Here is a 20,894-nt window from a genome sequence, read left to right as displayed (position 1 = left end):
AGTGCTCCGAAAGCTCGTGTTTGAAACAAACCTGTTGGGACTTTAACCCGGTGTTGTAAGACTTCTTACTGTGCTCACCCGAGTCCAACGCCGGCATCTCCACATCACAGGGATGATGGTTGAATGGGACTTGATGCAAGTTAAGACATGAGCAGTCGAATTTTGATTGACATTGAGTGTACAGAGGGTAGAAAATGAAAAGATGCAAAGGAGAGTGTTGGCATAATCAAGTTTAGTGTAACCAAGGCATTGATGAGGGTTTCAGCAACAGATGAGCTGAAGCAAAGCGGAATCAAGTGATGCTATGGCAATGGAAACAGGTGGTCTTATTGCTGGCATGAATGTATGTTTGAAAGTTCATCCTCTGTCAGATACCTGTTATGGACAGGGAAAGGAGGCAAAACTGAACTCCTTTATTTTTTTGCCAACTGTCTGAAAGTAGAAGTGTCTTCATTTTTGAAATAGGTTGTGATGTGTTTCCCTAAATCCTCTGTTTGCGAGGTCCATTTTTAAAGTCACCCCCAGCAAACTCTTTGGGGTTAAATCAGAAGTATAGTTTATTCACACATTCAAACCTGGGCTTTGGTTGCACGTTCGTGCACACACATAAACATACACAAGAAAATAATAAGAAAATAAGAAAAGAAAAAGTCAGAGTCTAGTGAGTGTTACTTCACAGAGCAGCTATAGTTCAGTTAGCTGAAACAGGATTTTGAAGTATTCCTTTTAAGTTGATGGAAACAAGATATGGTTGGTGTACACAGACTTGGTCTGCTTGGTAGGAATCTTCCAGAAAAATAGTGTTCGAAGGAGCTAGACTTGATGCAGACTGTTGATCAGACTTTTACGGTTGGAGTTTAAACAGAAAACTAAGTTACAAGTCTAGATATGTAATTTTAAAACTTTCCCAAAGCTAGAAGCTTAGGTTACGTAATGTTGCCCATTAAGGAGTCAGTTGGAAGCTAACAAGACAATTCTACGTCAAAATCTATTATTGACTTCAAAGAAAATGGTGGCTTTTAGCATCTCTTCAGGTATAACAAATTTTGATAGCTTTCCCTTTGGATAAGTCTGGGCCGACAGATCGTCTGCCGGCCCCTGGTTTCGCTGAGTTTAATGTGTCCTCACAATGAGAGATGTAAGATCCCAAAATAATGATAACTGAGCTTTCATGGGCGGCATGGTAACACAGTGGTTAGCACTGTTGCTTCACAGCTCCAGGGCCCCAGATTCAATTCCCGGCTTGAGTCACTATGCGGAGTCTGCACGTTCTTCCCGGGTCTGCGTGGGTTTCCTCTGGGTGCTCTGGTTTCCTCCCACAGTCCAAAGATGTGCTGGTTAGGTGAATTGGCCATGGTAAATTGCCCTTCGTGTCCAAAAAGGTTAGGTGGGATTACTGGGTTTCGGGGATATGGTGTAGGCGTGGGCTTAAGTAGGGCATTCTTTCCAAGGGCCAGTGCAGAATCGATGGGTCGAATGGCCTAATTTTGTACTATAAATCTATGATTCTATGATCCTATAACTGCTGATGGAAATTTCTGTAAACTAAGACAATCAATTTTTGATTCAGCAAAGTCCACTTTTTAAATAGCAAAAATGTAAGGACTGATTTAACAATTTATAATTTCTTTCATGTCTTTGTGTTACGGAGCTTGGTCAGCTCTCAACAGTGGCTAAGAGACGAAACCAGAGCCAGAACTTTTTAAAGTTTTAAGATGGTGCGGAAAAATTGATTCATTCCAGGAGTGGTAATATAAAAAATAGAGCTTGGTTATTTTATAAACAAACTTTATTAAAACAAAACAAAAGAAAACAATATTTAAACTTTTAAACTTCAACTCTAACATTAACAGATTACATATAGTTTCTTAACCTTAACACACTAATTCCCATTAAACAGCACTTTAACACAACATGCAGCTCTCATGCCAATTACACAGTCAGACAAAGACAATACTTGCATTTACGAAGCAAGTTTTGTTGTTAGGGACATTTGTTCAGAACCCATTTCCAAAGTCTGCCTCGGGGGCAACTTTCATGACCTCTCTTGGTTGGTTTCCAAAGCCTTCTCCCTACCTGATCAAAGGGGATTATTTTTCTCTCTCTCTCTGGGGACTTCCCAGCCCCTAAAACAAAGGTTCCCTGGGGTTTCCAGACTTGAACCTATCATTGTTATCTTGGCTGTTTGATAGCCCACTTCCGTTTATACAAAACAGAGCCATACTATTGATTTGCAACTAACCTCCCATTGCCACACTCTATAATGGGCTAATGGCTAGTCAGACAGAAGTGTCCCGATGTACAATGGATCTGGGGAGTCCTGTGTATTCTAAGTAATCTGTTTACTCTGAATGGGACAATGTAACTCATGCCAGGTGTAGGCATATCCTTCTGGGTTTTCTCCCCTCAGTCTGTTTAACCCCTAAATTGCTTACTATATCTTGGATCTCATTTCTGGACCCAAGTTCCTAATATCTCCCTCGTGTAAAACTTACGAGCATGACACACCAAAGTTGCAAACAATCTAATTCAACCTCAAACAGTTGCTAGGAAGAGGGATGAAGTCAATGGATAGGGAATGGCTCAAGTCTTCCTAATGTTTAGTTGGAAGAAATTTCTGTTCATCCAGTGCAAACAAGCAAGCAGTCGAAGGTTGACAAAGGGGCTGGTGAGGTAGAACCATTACCGGTGATTCTCTGGCTACAATTAGACAGATAAGAATGAAAGTACAATTATGGCAGTCCCACCCAGCTGAATATTAGTGGAGAGGCGCTGGAAGTACAATGGTGCAGTCAACCATGTCAATGGTTTCACAAAGATGGAGAAGGAAAAGGAGTATAGCTTTTAAAAATAAATTTAGAGCACCCAATTCTTTTTTTCCAATTAAGGGGCAATGTAGCGTGGTCAATTCACCTACCCTGTGGATTGTGAGGGATGAGACCCACGCAGAAACGGGGAGAATGTGCAAACTCCACGCAGATAGTGACCTGGGCCAGGATCGAATCCAGGTCCTCGGCACTGTAAGGCAGCAGTGCTAACCACTGTGCCACCATGCTACCCTGAAAAAGAGTATAGTTTACCATTGTGACAGTCACATAAGATGTAATTTGTGACTTTGACAAGGACGGTTTCAGTAATGATATGGAAACCTGATGGGAAGGAAATTCTCTTGACAATTTTGTATGTGCCGTTTAATTTTACACAGTGGGGTGGTCAAAAGTGTTGCATGTTTTGTTGGCCTCCAATATCCATTTGACCGATATTACAGACACCAATGCCATCTGTGCATTTTGCAGCTTGTATGAGACTATCTTCCTCACATATATGCAGTAACAGAAGTTACAGTTCCTCTTCAATTATCTTGAAGAGCTGCTCCTTGGGCTGAATTTTAACCTCACACTCATCTGCAACCATCTGGTATGGAGTGGGCCAAACAGGCCTAGTCCTCAGTCTGGCTAAAATCACCATCCATTAGTCCTGCCAGGTCAACTGGGAAGCTGACTGTTTGCCACTATTCTCAGGCCTTATGCAAGCCCAGATGGCCCTGGAAAGAGATCACACCGTGGCCATCAAACTCTCCTGGAGCCATTGAACACTGTAGGATACTGTTTGTATCATTGACCAGGAGAATCTACTTTAATTTAACAGCCTACAATTTTAGTTTGGATAGACAACTCATATTAGTGGTCCGGTTCTTTTGAGAAGACATTTCCAAGTGCATATTCTGGCTTGTTGGCACTGGGTTGGCACAATGTCACTCTACTGGAGTATTTGAAATAGTTCTTGGCACACTCACCAAGTTGAATTTAATTCTCGTGCCCTGAGTGCCACGGACCAGGGATTGATTCTGAAACTTTACAAATGTCTATGATTCAGTTTGTATGCATTTTGCCACCGGGGGAAAGCGGGGGGGCGGGGGGAGTGGTGTGTGGGTTCATTTCCTCTGGTAGCATATTGGTGATTAATGCGTCGGCATAGAATTGCTTTTGTGATTTATGGCAACCCGGTCATTAAAGCAGGCACAGAGGAATTTTCTCTGTAAACCTGTTAACCGGTGCAGTGCCAGACAGAGCCTTTATCAAGAACAATCATAATTTGAGGAGGGGGCGCACAAAAATAATCCCCACCACCCTAATCTGAATTCTTTCACTCTCTCTGCAGGGTCCTTCACATGATCCAGTGTGCTGAGGAAGGAAATAGAAAGCTCCTCTCTGTGGAAGGCCTGCCTGCATTGCTTTGAATTGTGGCTGCCACCCCCCCATCAGGCGTGGCCACGTTGATCTGGAGGGCGCGTTTGTCTGAGACTGGGTTGGTTGCGAATCGAGAGAGAAGAAAAAAGGAAGCGGCGCCAGCGAGAGAGAGAGAGAAAGGGGACAACAAAACCTATCTCCACACACAAGAGGCAAAAGATAAAGAAAAACCCTGTCGGTAAGTCACCTTCCCTCAATCTTACCTCTAACCGAGAAGACCCTTAGACCTTATTTTTCTTAAAATGAATTAATCCCAAAAGATTATTTGATCTAGATCACACCCCCATCCCCTCCCAATTTTTTGTTTGGGTGGGGGGGGGGGGGAGGGGATCTTTTTTTTGTTCAATTGGTTCTGACAGGACATGTTTTGTTTTGTCCCTTTGACACGATTTTAAGGAGGGGGGAGCAGTTTTACAAAATAAACGTGTCATAGATTCTTACGAGTGAGCTGACGAGCGTGCCTCTGGGTGTCTTGGGTTGGATTTCGATGGGTGATATTGCCTGGTTGTCTCCCTCTTTTTAATCATCTGTTGCTGGCGGCCGCCATCTTGTGTTTGGAGGAGTTTTGGCGCGGGGGGTGTGGGTGTTGACCCAACCCAAGGAAAATGTGAGCATCTTTTGTGAGGGTGGCGAGGGATCCTTCGTGTGTGTGTGTATACATGTAAATACATTTTATAAATATACACCTTGGCAGATTTTAGAAAACACGCCGGTTAATTAACAATAGTTCCTTCGTCCCCCTTCCCCCACCCACCCACCCACTCACTCACTCCAGCACAAAGTTGTTGTTTCCTTTGCAGGTCAGTATTGCTTTTTCTCGTTTGTGGAGGGAGAAGTTTCTTCTTAACTTTCTTTCTCCCTCTCTCCCCCCCCCCCCCCCCCCCCCAGTTGTGTTTGTCGTTGCATGTTTTTGCTGGATAATTTTTTTGCCTCGATTCCTGAACTTTTCAAGTCAGACTCTGCTGAGTCTCAAAATGCCAGTTGAGGCCAAAAGCATAACGTGGTTTTCTTTCGAAGAGGAAACAATATAAATGGAGGCCTTTTTTTGTGTGTTTCCGAAGGAGACTTGTCTTTTATTTTTTTTGTTTTTGGGGGAAAAAAACCCCCAGTCGGCTTCTGGAGGGTTTTTATTTTTTGAAATGGTAAAAGCGTTACTGGGAGGTGTCTTTTGAAATGCTGTCGAGCCTGGCATGCATTTGGTGTTTGGTTGCGAATCTGAAGTATAATCAACGTTTTTTTTAATATATTTCAACAAAACGGAAATATCAGGACATCTAAAATGAGGTAATCTATTTTAAAATGGCAACCGCCCTAAATTTAGATTTTCTTTGGCTTCAGTGTCTCTCTGTTCTTTTGGCACACTAGTCATATTTTTGTTAAGACTTTGTGACTTTTTAAAAAGGGGGGGTAGAAAGTTTATTTTTGTTTCCCCCCCCCTGTCTTTTGTATCAAATATTGCCCAGATTCGGATAGTTTTTTTAAAACAAGAAGCCTATCATTTGATGTATTTGGTCTGTTGTTTTCACAGGTTTCCTCCAGAACAAATTCACGTAAATGTCCCCAATAAAAGTGAAATGTTAAGGCACTGGGACGTGGTGTCATTTCCCTCTACAGTTTTGCTTTAATCTGTTTTTTTTCCCTTCCCTCTCCGTTTTGAGTTACTGTCAGTGCCCTTTTAGAGCAGCAGTTTGCAAATTAATTCTTGTTTTGAAATGGCTGTGGCGGCTTTTCTGTTTTCGAGCCACGTTTGCTCTTTTTCATCACACAGATAGGTAGATTTTTTAATTGTTTATACATCAACAGAAGCAAGAAAACAAAATAAAGTCCGTGAGATGCAACCCAAACAGTCTTGGCTAACGCCACATCTCGGGGGATGATATTTTATCAATGGAGGAAGCTTTTATTGTTCCCCATAAGTGGGGAAAAAAAGGGAACTGCCTCTGATCCTATTGAGACAGCAAAAAAAACAGAAATTTCTTCCCTTAAATGTTTTCAATTTTATTTGGGCTGGATTAATGATTCTCCAACATTTAAATAAAAAATTATTAGTAAATTAAAATGTACAATGTCCTCCACCATTGCAAAATCTATTGTGCTATATTGTACCCTGACATCTGACCGTGTACCCTGACAGTTGACATGATATGTGAGTTGCAGTGAATTTCACCAAAACTATTTGTGTGGAAAGATTTTGAACCTGGCCTGTAAATCTCAGAGTATCTGGCATAAACCAATTTTATTGTTGGGGTGGTGGGAGGCTCCCTGATTGCTCAGAGATGGCAGTCGTCTTGAGACTAAGAACGTTTTTGGTTTGATTTCAGCAAATTAGCTAATCTCAGCTGAGATAGCCATGTGTGTACAATTGGCTGCTCTGTATCTGGGTTAGGGAAGGGAGAATTGGGCATGGTGTTCGTACCTCATCGTCGTGCAAAGAATCCTGCTAGGTGTACATGGTGAGCTTGGCTGTGATGCCTTCCATAGTTGGATAGCCTGCTAAAGGCCCACACTTGAATGAATACTGGCCATTTGAGGTGTTTTGATCGCATCCGGTGATATGCAACAGTACCAAATGGCCATTTGAAGTGTTTTGATCGCATCTGGTGATATACAGCGGTACCCATGGTGAGAAGCCATTGCCTGTAGTAGTGGGAGAAATGGTAAAAACTGTTTATTGCAGGGAGGCCAGAGGTCTGAGCCAGTTTCCTGTCGAATGTTAGTGTGATGTGAATATATCAAATGGTTGTTTTGGTGAAAAAAATGATGGAGAGACTAGAGAAGCCAAATGGTCAGTATAATAAGGAAATGATTGATCGTTGTAATGATACAAACATGTATGAGCAAGCTTTTAGTCATCCCTTCTAATATCTCCTCTTTTGGCTTCGTGACAGTTGGTCACTTTTTTTTCTTAATTCTTTCATGAATGTTGGTATCTTTGACAAGACGAATATTTATTTCCCTGGCGATGTAGGTGGTGTGCCCATTCAATTCGGGAGGGAGTTGCGTCCTAGTGATGAAAAGGAACAGTGCTATATAGCCAAATTAGGGAGGTAGCTGTATCTCGTGTGTCTGCTCTTCTTGTTCCTCCAAGTAGTAGAGGTCGTAAGTTTGGTAAGTGCTGTTGAAGGAGCTGCTGTTCACCTTGGAGATGGTACAGGCAGACTGTGACTATTGTGTGCCGGTGAATGTTTGATGTACCTATCAAGTGGGCTGCTTGACCTGGTTGCTGATGAGCTTCTTGAGGGTTAGAGCTACACTCATCCAGAAGAGTATTCCATCAAACTGTTGACTTGTGCCTTGCAGGTTGCACTTCTGTGAAGCTCCTTTGAAGATTTATCTATATTAAAAGTGCAATATAAAATTAATTTGTAAAGCCAAACCGTTTTACAGCACAGAAAGAGGCCCTTTGGCCCATTGTGCTTGTGCCAGCCATTATGTTCTAATCCCATTTTCCAGCATTTGGTCTATAGCCTTGCATGCTATGGCGTTTCAAGTGCTCATCTAAATGGTACTTAAATGTTGTGAGGGTTCCCGTCTCTACCACCCTTTTGGGTAGTGAGTTTCCCAGCAACCTTTTTGAAAAAAAAAAATAATAATTTAGAGTACCTGATTCTTTTTTCCAAAATAAAGGGCAATTTAGGGTGGCAAATTCACCTACCTGGCACATCTTTGGGTTGTGGAAGTGAGACCCACGCAGACACTGGGAGAATGCAAACTCCACACGGACAGTGACCCGGGATCGAACCTGGGTCCTCGGTGCCGTGAGGCAGCAGTGTTAACCACTACGCCACTGTCCTGCCCCTAATTCCCACCAACGTTTGCGTGAAAAAGCTTTCCCTCAAATTCCCTCTAAAAATCCTGCTGTTTGCCTCAAATCAATGCCCCCTGGATATTGACCCCTCTACTAGGGGGGAAAGTTTTTTTCTAGCTACCTTATCTATAGCCCTCATAATTTTGTACACCTCGATGCGACCCCTCCTTTAGCCTTCTCTGCTCTAAGGAAAACAACCCCAGCCTCTCTTCATAGCTGAAACACTCCCTAACCCAGGCAACATGGTGGTGAATCTCCTCTGTGCCCTTCCTAGTGAAACCACTTCCTTCCTATTGTGCGGCAACCAGAACGTCACACAGTATCTTGCTGTGGCCTAATGAGCATTTTATACAGCACCATCATAACCTCCCTGCTCTTGTATTCTATGTGGATAACAAGTATATAATCCAAATGTGGAATTCTGGAGCGCCCACACGTACAGCTTTCTGGTTTTGGACATTAACTTGGCTGAAGCTGCTGTTTAACCAGCACCCTGGAGAAATACAGTTCTTATGCGAAAGGGTCCTCATTATTGTGCCTTTGTCCTGGAAAATGCACAAAACCATCTACAAATCTGTCTGGTAGATTCTGGGTTACAGTATCATAGTAGTTATGTTACTGGACTAGCCATCCAGAGGATTGGATCCAGAGATGAGTTAAAATCTCATCATAGTACAGCTGCTGCTAATTGGATTAGTCTGGAATTAAAAAACATAATCTCAATTAATAGTCACCATGAAACTATCGAATTGTCAGGGAAAAAAACATCTAGCTCACTAATGCCCTTCAGACAAAAAAACCCCCATCTGACTGTATCCAGTCTATATTTGACTTTAGACCCGCAGTAATATAGTTGGTGCTCATGGCCTGGTGGGGAGGCAGTGACATGCTGATATTGTCACTGGACTAGTAATCCAGAGACCCAGGGTAATTCTCTGGGGACCTGGTTTGAATCCCACCATGGCAGGTGGTGAAAATTGAATTCAATGAAAATAATCTGGAGTTAGAAGTATAATGATGACCATAAAATCATTGTTGATTGTCATAAAAACCCATCTGGTTCACTAATGCCCCTGAGGGAAAGAAATCTGCCATCCTTACCTAGTCTGGCCTACATATGACTCTGCATCCTTACCTAGCCTGGCCTACATATGACTCTGCAATGTGTTTGACTCATCAGGCCACTCAGTTGAAAAGCAATTAGGAATGAGCAATAAATGCTGGCCCTACCTGCATCCCACGAATGAATAAAGGCACTCAGTTATTTAATAAAAGTGTCATAAGTAGGCTTACGTTAACACTGCAATGAAGTTATTGTGAAAATCTCCTAGTCCCCACACTCCATTGCCTATTCAGGAACACCGAGGGAGAATTCCGAATGTCCATTTCACCTAACAGCACGTCTTTCAGGACTTGTGGGAGGAAACCGGAGCACCGGGAGGAAACCCACTCAGAAATGGGAAGGACGTGCAGACTCTGCACAGATCCTGCCGCTGTGAAGCATAAGTGCTAACCACTGTGCTACAGTGAGGATGGGCAATAAATATTGGCCTTGCCTGTGACAGCCACATCCTGTGAAAGGATTTGTATATGAAAATCGAATTCTCACTAGGTGTTGCGTATCGGTATCAATGCACTACAAGTGACATCTCAATTTACCCAATTAGCTTGAATGTGTGATGTTCTTGGTTCACCTCGAGTTGTTCCCACAGACCTGTACTTTACCCTAGAGTTGTACAGTTTAAAGCATAGCTCAACTTTGGAGGTACAAAATCTGTCATTATACTGTTGTTTTTCATAGTTCATGAGTATAGTGTGCAAATGAATAATTCTGCTTATTGAAGTCCTACAGACATCTGAGTAGGTTAGATAAGACCACTGTGCTTAAAATCAAGAGGAGCAGCAGTTAGAAGGCTCTTGCTGTTGTAGTTATGAGGGTTTTGTGAATAGTTTAAACACAAATTCTAATCCGGTAGTAGGTAACGGCGAAGCAGTCATGCAGCAACTTCCTTTGTTAACACCACTGTGCTAATCTGTGTTGTAACTCCCTGGTCTCTGGGTATGCATCAATTTCTATACTGTTTATACTGAAATATTCCAAAAAAAAAACAGGGTAACTATTTTAAGCAGGCCAGGTGTCCCAGTTGGAATGGATGCCCCTAATTTGTTTTAAAGAAATGTAATCAAAGTTATTTTTAAAGCGTGCTGATGATCTAGAACTATACAAATAGGGCAGAACATATCCCATTGCGCCTCTCTTTGGTATTTAACATCACTCTAATCCCATTTCCCTGCATTGTTTTACATTTGTTTTGTTTCAAATACCTGTACAGAAGGGTTTAGCATTGATAAAGAAGTGTTGGATAGGCTGTCTGTGCAGATGAATTGAATAGATATTTTGCATTGATCTTCACTATAGAGGCAAATAACATCTGGAAATAGCTGTAAATCAGAAAGTGGAAGGAAGGAACTGTGGAAAGTTACAATCACCAGAGAAGTGGTATGGAGCAAGTCCTGGGGTCCTGATAGAATTCATTCTAGGGTCTTGAAAGAAGTGACTAGTGAAATAGTTGCTGCATTAGTTTTCATTTTCCAAAATTCCCTTGATTCGGGGAAGGCTCCAAAATAGCAAAAGTTTATTCCGAAAGCAGGAAACTACAGACCAATTAACTTAACATCTGTCATGGGGAAATGTAAGAAGCTATTATTAAAGATGTTATAGCACGGTATTTGGGTTCAAACCTATCGTTTTGTGAAATGAAATCACATTTAACCAATTTATCGGTGCTCTTTGAAGGAGTCCCCTACTATGGATAAAGAGGAAGCGGTGAATGTACTGTACTTGGATTTCCAGAAGGCATTTGGTAAGGTGCTACATCAAGGTTATTGGGAAAGTAAAAGCTCATGCAGTAGAGGGTAACACACTGGCATGAATAAAAGATTCGCTAGCTAACAGGAAACAGAGGTGGCATAAATAGGTCTTTTTCTGGTTCTCAGGATGTAATGAGTGGTGCGCCACAACAATCAGTGCTGGCGACTCAACTTTTGAGAATTCATATAAATTACTTGGATGAAGGGACAGATGCTAAATTTGACGATGACACAAAGATGGGTAGGAAAGTAAGTTGTGCAGAGGATAAGGAAGCTACAAAGTAGCATAGGCTAAGTGAGTGGGCAAAGAACGGGCTTGTGGAGTATAATGTGGGCAAATGTGTAATTGTCCATAAATAATGAGAGATTGCAGAGCTCTTGAGATTCCGAAGGATCTGCATGTCCGAGTGCATGAATCACAAAAGACTAGAATGCAGGTGCAGGAACTAATTAGAAAACCTAACAATGTTATTGTGTATTGTGGGGGGGAATTGATTACAAAAGTAAGAAGGTTATGCTTCAGTTGCACAGGGCACTGGAATGTGTACGGTACTGGTTTCCTTATTTGAGGTAGCAGTTCAGAGAAGGTTTAACCAGACTAATACCAGGAATGGGTGGGTTGCCTTATGAGGAAAGGTTGGACAGATTAGGCTCGATCCTGGCTCCGGGAGGTGGTCACTGTCTGGGTGGAGTTTGCACATTCTCCCTGTGTCTACGTGGGTTGAACTCCCACAAACCAAAGATGTGCAGGTTAGATGGATTGGCCACAATAAATTGCTCCTTAATTGGAAAAAATAATTGAGTACTCTAAATTTATTTTTTAAATGGGGTCGCTCATACAGAGGTGAAGTGAATTATTTTCTCTTGAAGGTTGAGTGTCTTTGGAACTCTTCTTCCTCAAAAGATGGCGGAAGCCGGGTCTTTGAATGTTTTTAAGGCAGAGCTAAATAGATTCTTGATTAACAAAGGGGGTGAAAAGTTATAGGGGTAGGCAGAATTGTGGAGTGGAGATTGCAATCAAATCAGCCATGATCTTATTCACTGGCTGAGCAGGCCAAAAGGCCTACTCCTGCTCCCAATTTGTATGTTCAAATGTACTTAAAGTTGATAAGACACCAGGACCGGATGAAATGCATCCAAGGATACTGAAGGAATAGAGTGGAAATTATAAAGACATGGCCATAATTTTTCAATGTTTCTTAGACTCGGGTGGTGCCAGAGAATGAGAGCATTGCATATGTTACGCCCATGTTCAAACAAAGCTGTAAAGATTAACGCAGCAACTGCAGACCAAGTCAGTTTAACTTTGGTGGTGGGGAAATTAAATGAAAATCGCTTATTGTCACAAGTAGGCTTCAAATGAAGTTACTGTGAAAAGCCCCTAGTCGCCACATTCCGGCGTCTGTTCGGGGAGGCTGGTATGGGAATTGAACTGCTGGCCTGCCTTGGTCTGCTTTCAAAGCCAGCGATTTAGCCCTGTGCTAAACCAACCCCTAACTTCTAGAAACAATTATTCGGGACAAACTTAATAGTCATAATAACTGGGGAGGCAGTGGGATAGTGGTTTTATCGCTGGACTAGTAATCTAGAGACCAGATTCATTCTCTGGGGACCTGGGTTTGAATCTTGCAGATGGTGAAGTTTGAATTTAATAAACAAAATCTGGAATTAAAAGTCTAAAGATGACCATGAAACCATTATCAATTGTCGCAAAAACGTATCTGGTTCACTAATGTCCTTTTGGGAAGGAAATCCGTTGTCCTTATCTGGTCTGGCCTACATATGACTCCAGATCCAGTTATTGCCCTCTAGGATGGGCAATAAATGCTGGCCCAGCCAGCGATGCTGACATCCCATGAACGACTTTTTAAAAAAATGGACAAAATGCTAGTTAATTCAGCCAACATGATTTCCAATGGGAAAATCGTGTTTAACTTGCTGGAGATTTTGAATAGGTAACAGAGGGTTGATGTGGGCATTGTTATTGATGTGGTGTACATGGACCTCCAGAAAGCATTTGATACAATGCCAAAAGACAGACTTGTGAGCTAATTTGTGGATTAAAAGGGACAGTAACAACATGGATATGAAACTGCCTGAGTGACGGGAAATGAAGAGTAATGGTTAATGGATGTTGACAGGCTGGAGAAATGTTTGTAGTGGAGTTCCCCAGGTAACCATGTTGGGACCCTTGGTATACAGAGCACAAATTCAAAATTTGCGCATGATGGGAAACATTGTGAGGTGGGTAGTGTAGAATTTCAAAAGGACTTGGACAAGTTAATGGGATGAGCAGACCAGTGGCAATGGAGTTCAATGTGGAGAAATTTGAAATGATTCATTTTAGTTGGAAGAACAATATAAAATAAAGGGGGATGCAGGAGCAGAGGGACCTGGGTGTATTTATGCAGAAGTTATTGCAGGTGGCAGGACAAGCTGAGAGCGCGGTTATTAAAACATGCCATATCTTGGGTTTAATTAATAGGGACAGAGAGTACAAAAGCAAGGATATTACATTAAACTTGAATAACACATTGGTCATTTCTCATCTGAAGGAACTTCAGTTATAAAGGTAGATTGCAAAGATTTGTTTTCCTTGAAGAAAAAGGGGCTGAGAGGAGACTTGATCGAGATATTGAAAAATTATAAGGGTCTGGACAGAGTAGATAAGGAGAAACTGTTCCCACTTGCGATAGGATCGAGAATGAGAGGGCATAGAAATAAAGTCTCAATAGGATTGAGAATGAGAGGGCACTTTTTTAAAGCAAGTGACAAAAGAAGCAAAGCCATATGAGAAAAAAATCTTTTCACGCAGCGGGTGGTTGGGGTCTGGAGTGCACTACTTGATAGTGTGGTCGGCAGGTTCAATTGAAGCATTCAAAATGGAATTAGACTCATCTGAAAAGGAAGGGTTCTGGGGAGGAGGTGTGAGAATGGCATTAAATGAATTGCTCATTTGGAGAGCCGGTGCAGCATGATGGGCCAAATGGCCTCCATCTGCACTCTTAACAATTCTGTAATTCAGTTTCATTTTCAATGTCAGCCTCCGCCTTGTGATGAAGCATTCCAAGTTTGAATAGCCCACTTGGGCTCATGGTAGGGGGTTGAGTTAATTATTACTTCTCATTCTTATAACGAAATCCTCAGATTTATGTCCCTTATTCCAATTTACCAACCGGCAGAACAACCTTTCACCGTTTACCCAGTCAAAATGTTTCATACTTTTGGAAATCACAATGAGGTCACTTCTCTACTTTTTATTAAGAAAAGCCCACATTCCAAGGGGTTCTTCAGAATAATGATCTCTCTTTATCTAATCATTCTAATAGAAATGCATTACGCCTTTCCCAGGCTCCCATGCATGCAGTATTCCAACAGTGGCCTAACCAATATGTGTACCATCTCAATATTACTTTCCTATTGAGTGCCCCTGTGTATAATAACAAAACATTTACATTTGCCGTTCCTAGTGGCCTCTTTACTTGCATTCAAAATTTTTAACGATCTCGGGACAATGTCTCTATCCCTAAATCCCTTTGTTCTTCTGTTATGAATTATATCATTTAGTATTTTTCATTGTTTTTATGTGAAATATACTGCTTCATTGAATCTGCTGGCCCTTTGGACTAATTTAATGCAAGTCTTTTTTCAATGCCTCCGTTTGAAAAAAAAATTATTTTGGACAATAGAAGTCCAGTCTTTGACAACTTCCTTTTACTCCTATATATGTATTTAATCTTTACTACTTTCATTAAAAATTTAAATATCTCCCACTTGATCTATTTCATTTGCCAATTTTCCAATTAGTTAGTCTGTCATGGGCCTCCTCATCTAACTGAAATCAGGTAGTTTCCAATCAATCATCTTTATCATTAGCTTTTTTGCTCATGTGAGTTTAATCAGGTTATTGGTGCTGTTTACCAAAATATATTTTCTGAAGGGTCATGTGATGCAGTGAGTCGCGTCCCTGCCTCTGAGCCAGAAGCTGCGGGTTCAAGACCAACCCTGGGACTTGATGGTCCTGGAAGGTAGATTGTTAATATGGCCAAACAGGTTGAGTATTAACCTGCAAATCTTTCCAACATATACCGATGGTAGGCGGTAAGAGTGGGACAGATTCCAGTTCAGCCATGTGATGGAAAAAATGTTGGAGACTCTTATTATCACTATCCATAGCAGGTTGGTGACTCTATCATCACTATCCTTAGCATTGTAAAAAGTATGTGTTGTCACAGCCACATGGACTTCTTGAATGAATTGTAACCCACTGCTATCTGTAGGTTGCATGTGAAGTTAAACAAAAGTCTGCAACTCCATTCATATTTATATAATCAACCCCCAAAACATCATTAGTAATCTGTATGCTTTAAACTTTTCTTTCTGCTAAAATTTATCCCCCCCCCCCCCCCCCCCCCCCCCCCCCCAAAATCATGCTTGGTTTTAGCAAAGTCCGAAACTTGGTAGGCTTACTTGCAACTGCAATAGAAATCATTGAGTAAAAGCCAAAAATTCAATTTTTGTATGTTAAGTTTCTCAAAAACTAGATCTGTTCAACATTTCAAAACTGAATAATGGTTTTTTGATTATCACATTTCTGGGATAATTTCCATCCCTAAACAACGTTGTGATTGTTTTTCAGAAGAATGCAATATATTAGAAGTTTTATTATGCCATTTGATCTCTTAGGTTGTTGCTCGAGAGATCTGATGTCAACATAGTGGGTCTGTGTAGGCTGGGGAAGGCAAGAAAACAGTCTGAGTGAGAGAAATGCAAATTATTCATACTGAAGAGCAATGATTTAAAAACAAAAGGTTGAAAGGAAATTGGTCAAAATGCAGTTTTGATTAGCATAATAATGAACCCAGGATCTGCTTGTTTTACCACAGAATCATTTTTTAAATTTTAGAGTACCCAATTCATTTTTTTCCAATTAAGGGGCAATTTAGCGTGGCCAATCCACCTACCCTGCACATCTTTGGGTTGTGGGGGCGAAACCTACACAAACACGGGGAGAATGTGCAAACTCCATAGGGACAGTGACCCAGAGCCGGGATCGAACCCGGGACCTCGGCGCCGCGAGGCAGCAGGGCTAACCCACTGCGCCACCGTGCTGCCCTTTACCACCGAATCTATGCAGTAAAAGTGTTTAAAATATATTTTTAAACTTCAGTGTGGGGGAATAGATGGGCTGGTGTTTGCGTGATGGTGCAAAAAGAGCACGTAATTTTTTTTTTAGAAAAAGCTAAATAAATAATGATTTGCTGGCTATAGGGACAGGGAATGAGTAATTAAAAAGGCTGTAAAATACAGGTTCTCAGTGCACTGCTCTGTATTGGAGATGCATGCCCCGACAACTACTGTGCTGACTCTTTTCAGAATCTGGATGGGTAAGAGTTGTGTGTTGGCACAGTCTTGGTTTGGTTATTCTGAGTATGTAAGATGACCTTCATGGATGTGGAATATGTTTTATTTGGATGCAATTAAGCAAGAAATTAGATAGTTTGGATTATTTCTGTAATCTTGTTTTCCTTAATTATATATTCAATGTACAGTACAAATCTTTGCTCTTGTGAAGTCCATGGGGCTATGCCTTGAGCATATCCAGCAAACATCTTGTTCAGGTGTCTCTCACCAGAACTGACTGGATCACATTAAGTTCTGGCCTTGTGGGCAGCACGGCGGCACAGTGGTTAGCACTGCTGCATCACGGCGCTGAGGTCCCAGGTTCGATCCGGCTCTGGTTCACTGTCCGTGAGGAGCTTGCACATTCTCCCCATGTTTGCATGGGTTTTGCCCCCACAAAGATGTGCAGGGTAGGTGGATTGGCCACCCTGAATTGCCCTTTAATTGGAAAAAATGAATTGGGTACTCTAAATTTTAAAAAAAGTTCTGGACTTGTGATTCTGTCTGTCAACAGCACTCCCTAGTTAATCTAGAATCAACATGTAGAGCAAAGAGAGCCCTGGGTTCTTTCCTCCACTATCACCTGCCCTTATAAAGCCCTCTCCCCGTTGTTGTCAACTCTAACTCTCATCGCCACACTCCGGCCACAGTTTAGGTACACTGAGGGAGAATTCAGAATGTCCAATTCACCTTGCAAGCACGTCTTTCGGGACTTGTGGGAGGAAACCGGAGCACCCGGAGGAAACCCACGCAGACACGGGGCGAACATGCAGACTCCGCACAGACAGTGACCCAAGCCAGGACTTGAACCTGGGACCCTGGAATTGTGAAGCAACTGTGCTAACTACTGTCCATGCTTGTTATGGCAACATCTCTGTGCAGTGCCTTGATATATTTTACATGTATATAATTGCAAATTTTTATCGCCCACCTAACTCTTGATGCTTCTGTCCTTGCAGACAACTGACCAATCCTGCTACCTGCCTCTTCAAAAATTTGTTATATCATGCCGATTTTATCCATAGACATACGGCCAGCTTCCATTTGTTTGCCGACAATGTTGGAGAAATAATGCTCAAGATCATTTTTCTCAACCACTTCCCCACCTTTTATGGTGTTAGGTGACATGTTCAACATTCAGTTTGGATGAACTTCAATTTTCTCCACCTAAACCGCATGAAGATTGAATCCGTCATCTTCAACCTTTGCCATCAACAACTCTCTGGTCTCTAGCTCTTTCTCAATCTGAACCAAGCAGTTCATAATCTTGGTATACAAACCCAGACTAAGCTTCTGAACTCTATCCTCACCTCGAGGAAGATCATCTAATTCCACCTCTGACACCACCTTCAAGGCGCCAGAGCACTAAACAGAAAGGAGGAGATAGAAAGGTTTTTCATTAGTAGTGGGATGAAGGGTTATGGGCAGTGGGTAGAAAGCTGGAGATGAGGCCAAGATGAGATCAGTCATGATCATATTGAATGGCAGAGCAGGCTCAAGGGCCTGAATTGTCTACTCCTAGTTCTTGTGTTCCTCCTTCACCCATACCTAGCTCCAAACAGATTTGGCTACCTCAATTCTCTTCTGACTGACGTCCCATCCTCGCCCTCTGTAAGATTCAGTTAATATAAAATTCTACTGCACATATCCGTCCTGCGGTGAGTCCTGTACCCTGCACACACTCATCTAATATCACTCCTCTTCTTCTGATCCTGTTTTCTTGTGCCTCAAATTTAAAACTCTCATTCTTATCCTGGTGTTTGAATCGGCGTATTGCCTCACCATCTCTACCCTTAACCTATGGGCAGCATGGTAGCACAAGTGGATAGCACTGTGGCTTCACAGCGGCAGCGGCCCTGGTTCGATTCCCCGCTGGGGTACTGTATGTGCGGAGTCTGCACGTTCTCCCCGTGTCTGCTTGGGTTTCCTCCGGGTGCCCCGGTTTCCTCCCACAGTCCAAAGACGTGCAGGTTAGATGGATTGGCCATGATAAATTGCCCTTAGTGACCAAAGAGGTTAAATGGGGTTATGGGAAGAGGGTGGAAGTGAGGGCTTAAGTGGGTTGGTGCAGACTCAACGGGACGAATGGCCACCTTCTGCACTGTATGTTCTATGCTGGAGGTACAAGCCCTACCCCTCCTGCAAATTCATAATTCATCCGAGTCAGTCTTCTGTTCTTCCTCCCTTCTGTTTTGCCCATCTTTAGTGGCTCTGCTTTAGCTGCCTGGGATCCACACCTTTTGGTATTTTCTCCTTAAAACCCTGCCTGCTCTACGCCCCATTCCTCCTTGCATAAAGGCCTTCTTTTAAACCAATCCCATTGACCAAACTTCTGATGATCCAATATAATTTTCTCAAGGTCCTTAGGCACCATCTTGATGCACTTTGGGGCATTTTCTGCATTGAAGGTGCAATGTAAACACCCATTATTACAGATCAGTTAACGACTTACGGTGTTTAGTGTTTATTTGCAACTGATAATATCATTTCCTCCTTCTCCTCTAGTTGAACTATTATTGACTGCTCAAAGATAGCACTGGCCATTTCTTTGCCAAATGACTTAGATGTAGAATTCAAAAATGTATTGAAATTAGTAGTGCATATCTAGTGTCACCTAATGGCTCATAGGCATCTCTACATTGCTTTTGTACCTATATATTTAGCTCTGATAATTAGAAATTAAATTCTGTTTTTGTTGAGCAACTAATGAAAGTAAAATAAACACTCTGATGTTCACATAATGGATTAAACTCTATTGAAAAAAATAAATTTTATTCCCAGGCGTACAAAGAGGCAAATTATTAAATTTAGCCATAATCACTGATGCAGTGTGCAATGGCTAACACTGCTGCCTCACAGCGCCAAAGACCTGGGTTCGATCCCGACCCCGAGTCACTGTCCATGTGGAGTTTGCACATTCTGCCTGTGTCTACGTGTGTCTCACCCTCGCAACCCAAAGATGTGCAGGGTAGATGAATTGGCCATGCTAAATTGCCTCTTAATTAGGAAAAAAAACGAATTGGGTATTCTAAATTTATTAATAAAAAATAAATTAAAATTTCATTACTGCATAGTGCAGATTATACTAAAAGAGTCTAAAAAACAGTTGTATATAATGTTTTGAAGTACTTTAGTTGGTGAGGCATTTCGAGGTTAGAACTCTGTGATATCAGTAGAACCCAAGGCTGTGGTATTAGTGATGTTTCACATACCTGATTGTCATTGGAATGCACAGATGTCGAAAATTGTTTAGTGTTGGACAATCCATTACATTTACCTTTATGTTTGTCTAGCAGTGCAGATAAAAAGGTGGATTATGACCTTCTTTAAAAAAACACAGGTGTGATGCACCCATCACAAGTTTTATCTTGTTGAAGATCCTGCTGTGCCTTATAGTACAAATAATCACACCTTTTGAATTGCAGCTATGAATGTTTCCTGAGATGATGCATTTTTTTTTAAAAAGGTGCTGTGTCTAAATCTCACAACTGTTTTATTGTTTCACTGCTTCTGTGGAAAAACCCGAGATGTTAACGTGTTCACTGGTGGTAGTGGTGTAATCACTGTCAGATATTTTCTTAGCAAGCTTAAATTTTCACTAGTGTCAACGTTTAGATGAGCAGCATGGGTTTTTTATTTGTAATTTTTGCTGGAACAGTAGACTTTAAATTGGATTTTTGCTTTGAAAAAGATATACAATTCATGGAATCATAGAACACCTACAGTGCAGAAGGAGGCCATTAGGCCCATGAAGTCTGCACTGACCCTCTGAAAGAGCACCCTATCTAGGCCCACTCCCCTACCCTAGCCCCGTAACGCCACCTAACCTTTTTTGAAAACTATGGGGCAATTTAGTATGGCCAATCCACCTAACCTGCACATATTTATAATAATATTCTTTATTGTCACAAGTAGGCGTACATTAATACTGCAATGAAGTTACTGTGAAAGCCCCTAGTCGCCACAGTCTGGCAGCTGTTGAGGTACATAGAGGGAGAATTCAGAATGTCCAAATTACCTAACAGCGCATCTTTTGGGACTTGTGGGAGGAAACCGGAGGAAACCTACGCAGACACAAGGAGAACGTGCAAGACTCCACACAGGCAATGACCCAAGCCGGGAATCTAACCTGGGACCCTGGTGCTGTGAAGCAACAGTGCTAACCACTGTGCTAGGATTGCGGGAGGAAACCGGAGCACCCGGAGGAAACCCATGCAGAAACTGAGCAGGTGCAAACTCCACAGAGTCACACAAGGTCAGAATCAAAACCAGGCCTTGGGTGCTGTGAGGCAGCTGTGCTAACCATTGTACCACCATGCCACCCTTAATTGATAATATATAAAGCTTAGTTGTATTACAATTCAGGTATGACCCCTTTCCCTGAATTTAACTTGCATATACATTATGTAAAATCTTGATGCAGCAATGTTTTTTGTGGTTTCACAGCCTTTTTACTATTAACCTATCACAGGAAGGCCAGATCAACGTTTATGCATTTAACATGGTGTTTACAGTTGCATCCTAGCAGTGTTTTGCTTCATTCTTCAGCCATTATATTTCGT

At 41.8% G+C, this 20,894-nt stretch overlaps 1 protein-coding gene across 2 annotated transcripts in view; it reads left to right on the top strand.

Moving 5' to 3' along the window:
- Positions 1 to 4,118: 4,118 nt before the first annotated feature.
- LOC119973842 (transforming protein RhoA-like) overlaps positions 4,119 to 20,894 on the top strand; it is a 55,116-nt gene continuing 38,340 nt past the window's right edge. The window contains exon 1 of one of the 2 annotated variants that reach the window (XM_038812315.1): positions 4,119 to 4,428. The gene's annotated coding sequence lies outside the window, so the exon portion shown is untranslated. Of the gene's footprint in view, positions 4,429 to 4,948; positions 5,051 to 20,894 lie in introns of those variants that run through there. The other variant, XM_038812316.1, reaches the window with a different exon arrangement.

Source organism: Scyliorhinus canicula, chromosome 11 (assembly GCF_902713615.1).
Source record: "Scyliorhinus canicula chromosome 11, sScyCan1.1, whole genome shotgun sequence".
NCBI lineage: Eukaryota > Metazoa > Chordata > Chondrichthyes > Carcharhiniformes > Scyliorhinidae > Scyliorhinus > Scyliorhinus canicula.
This window is presented reverse-complemented; position numbering and strand designations above follow the sequence as displayed.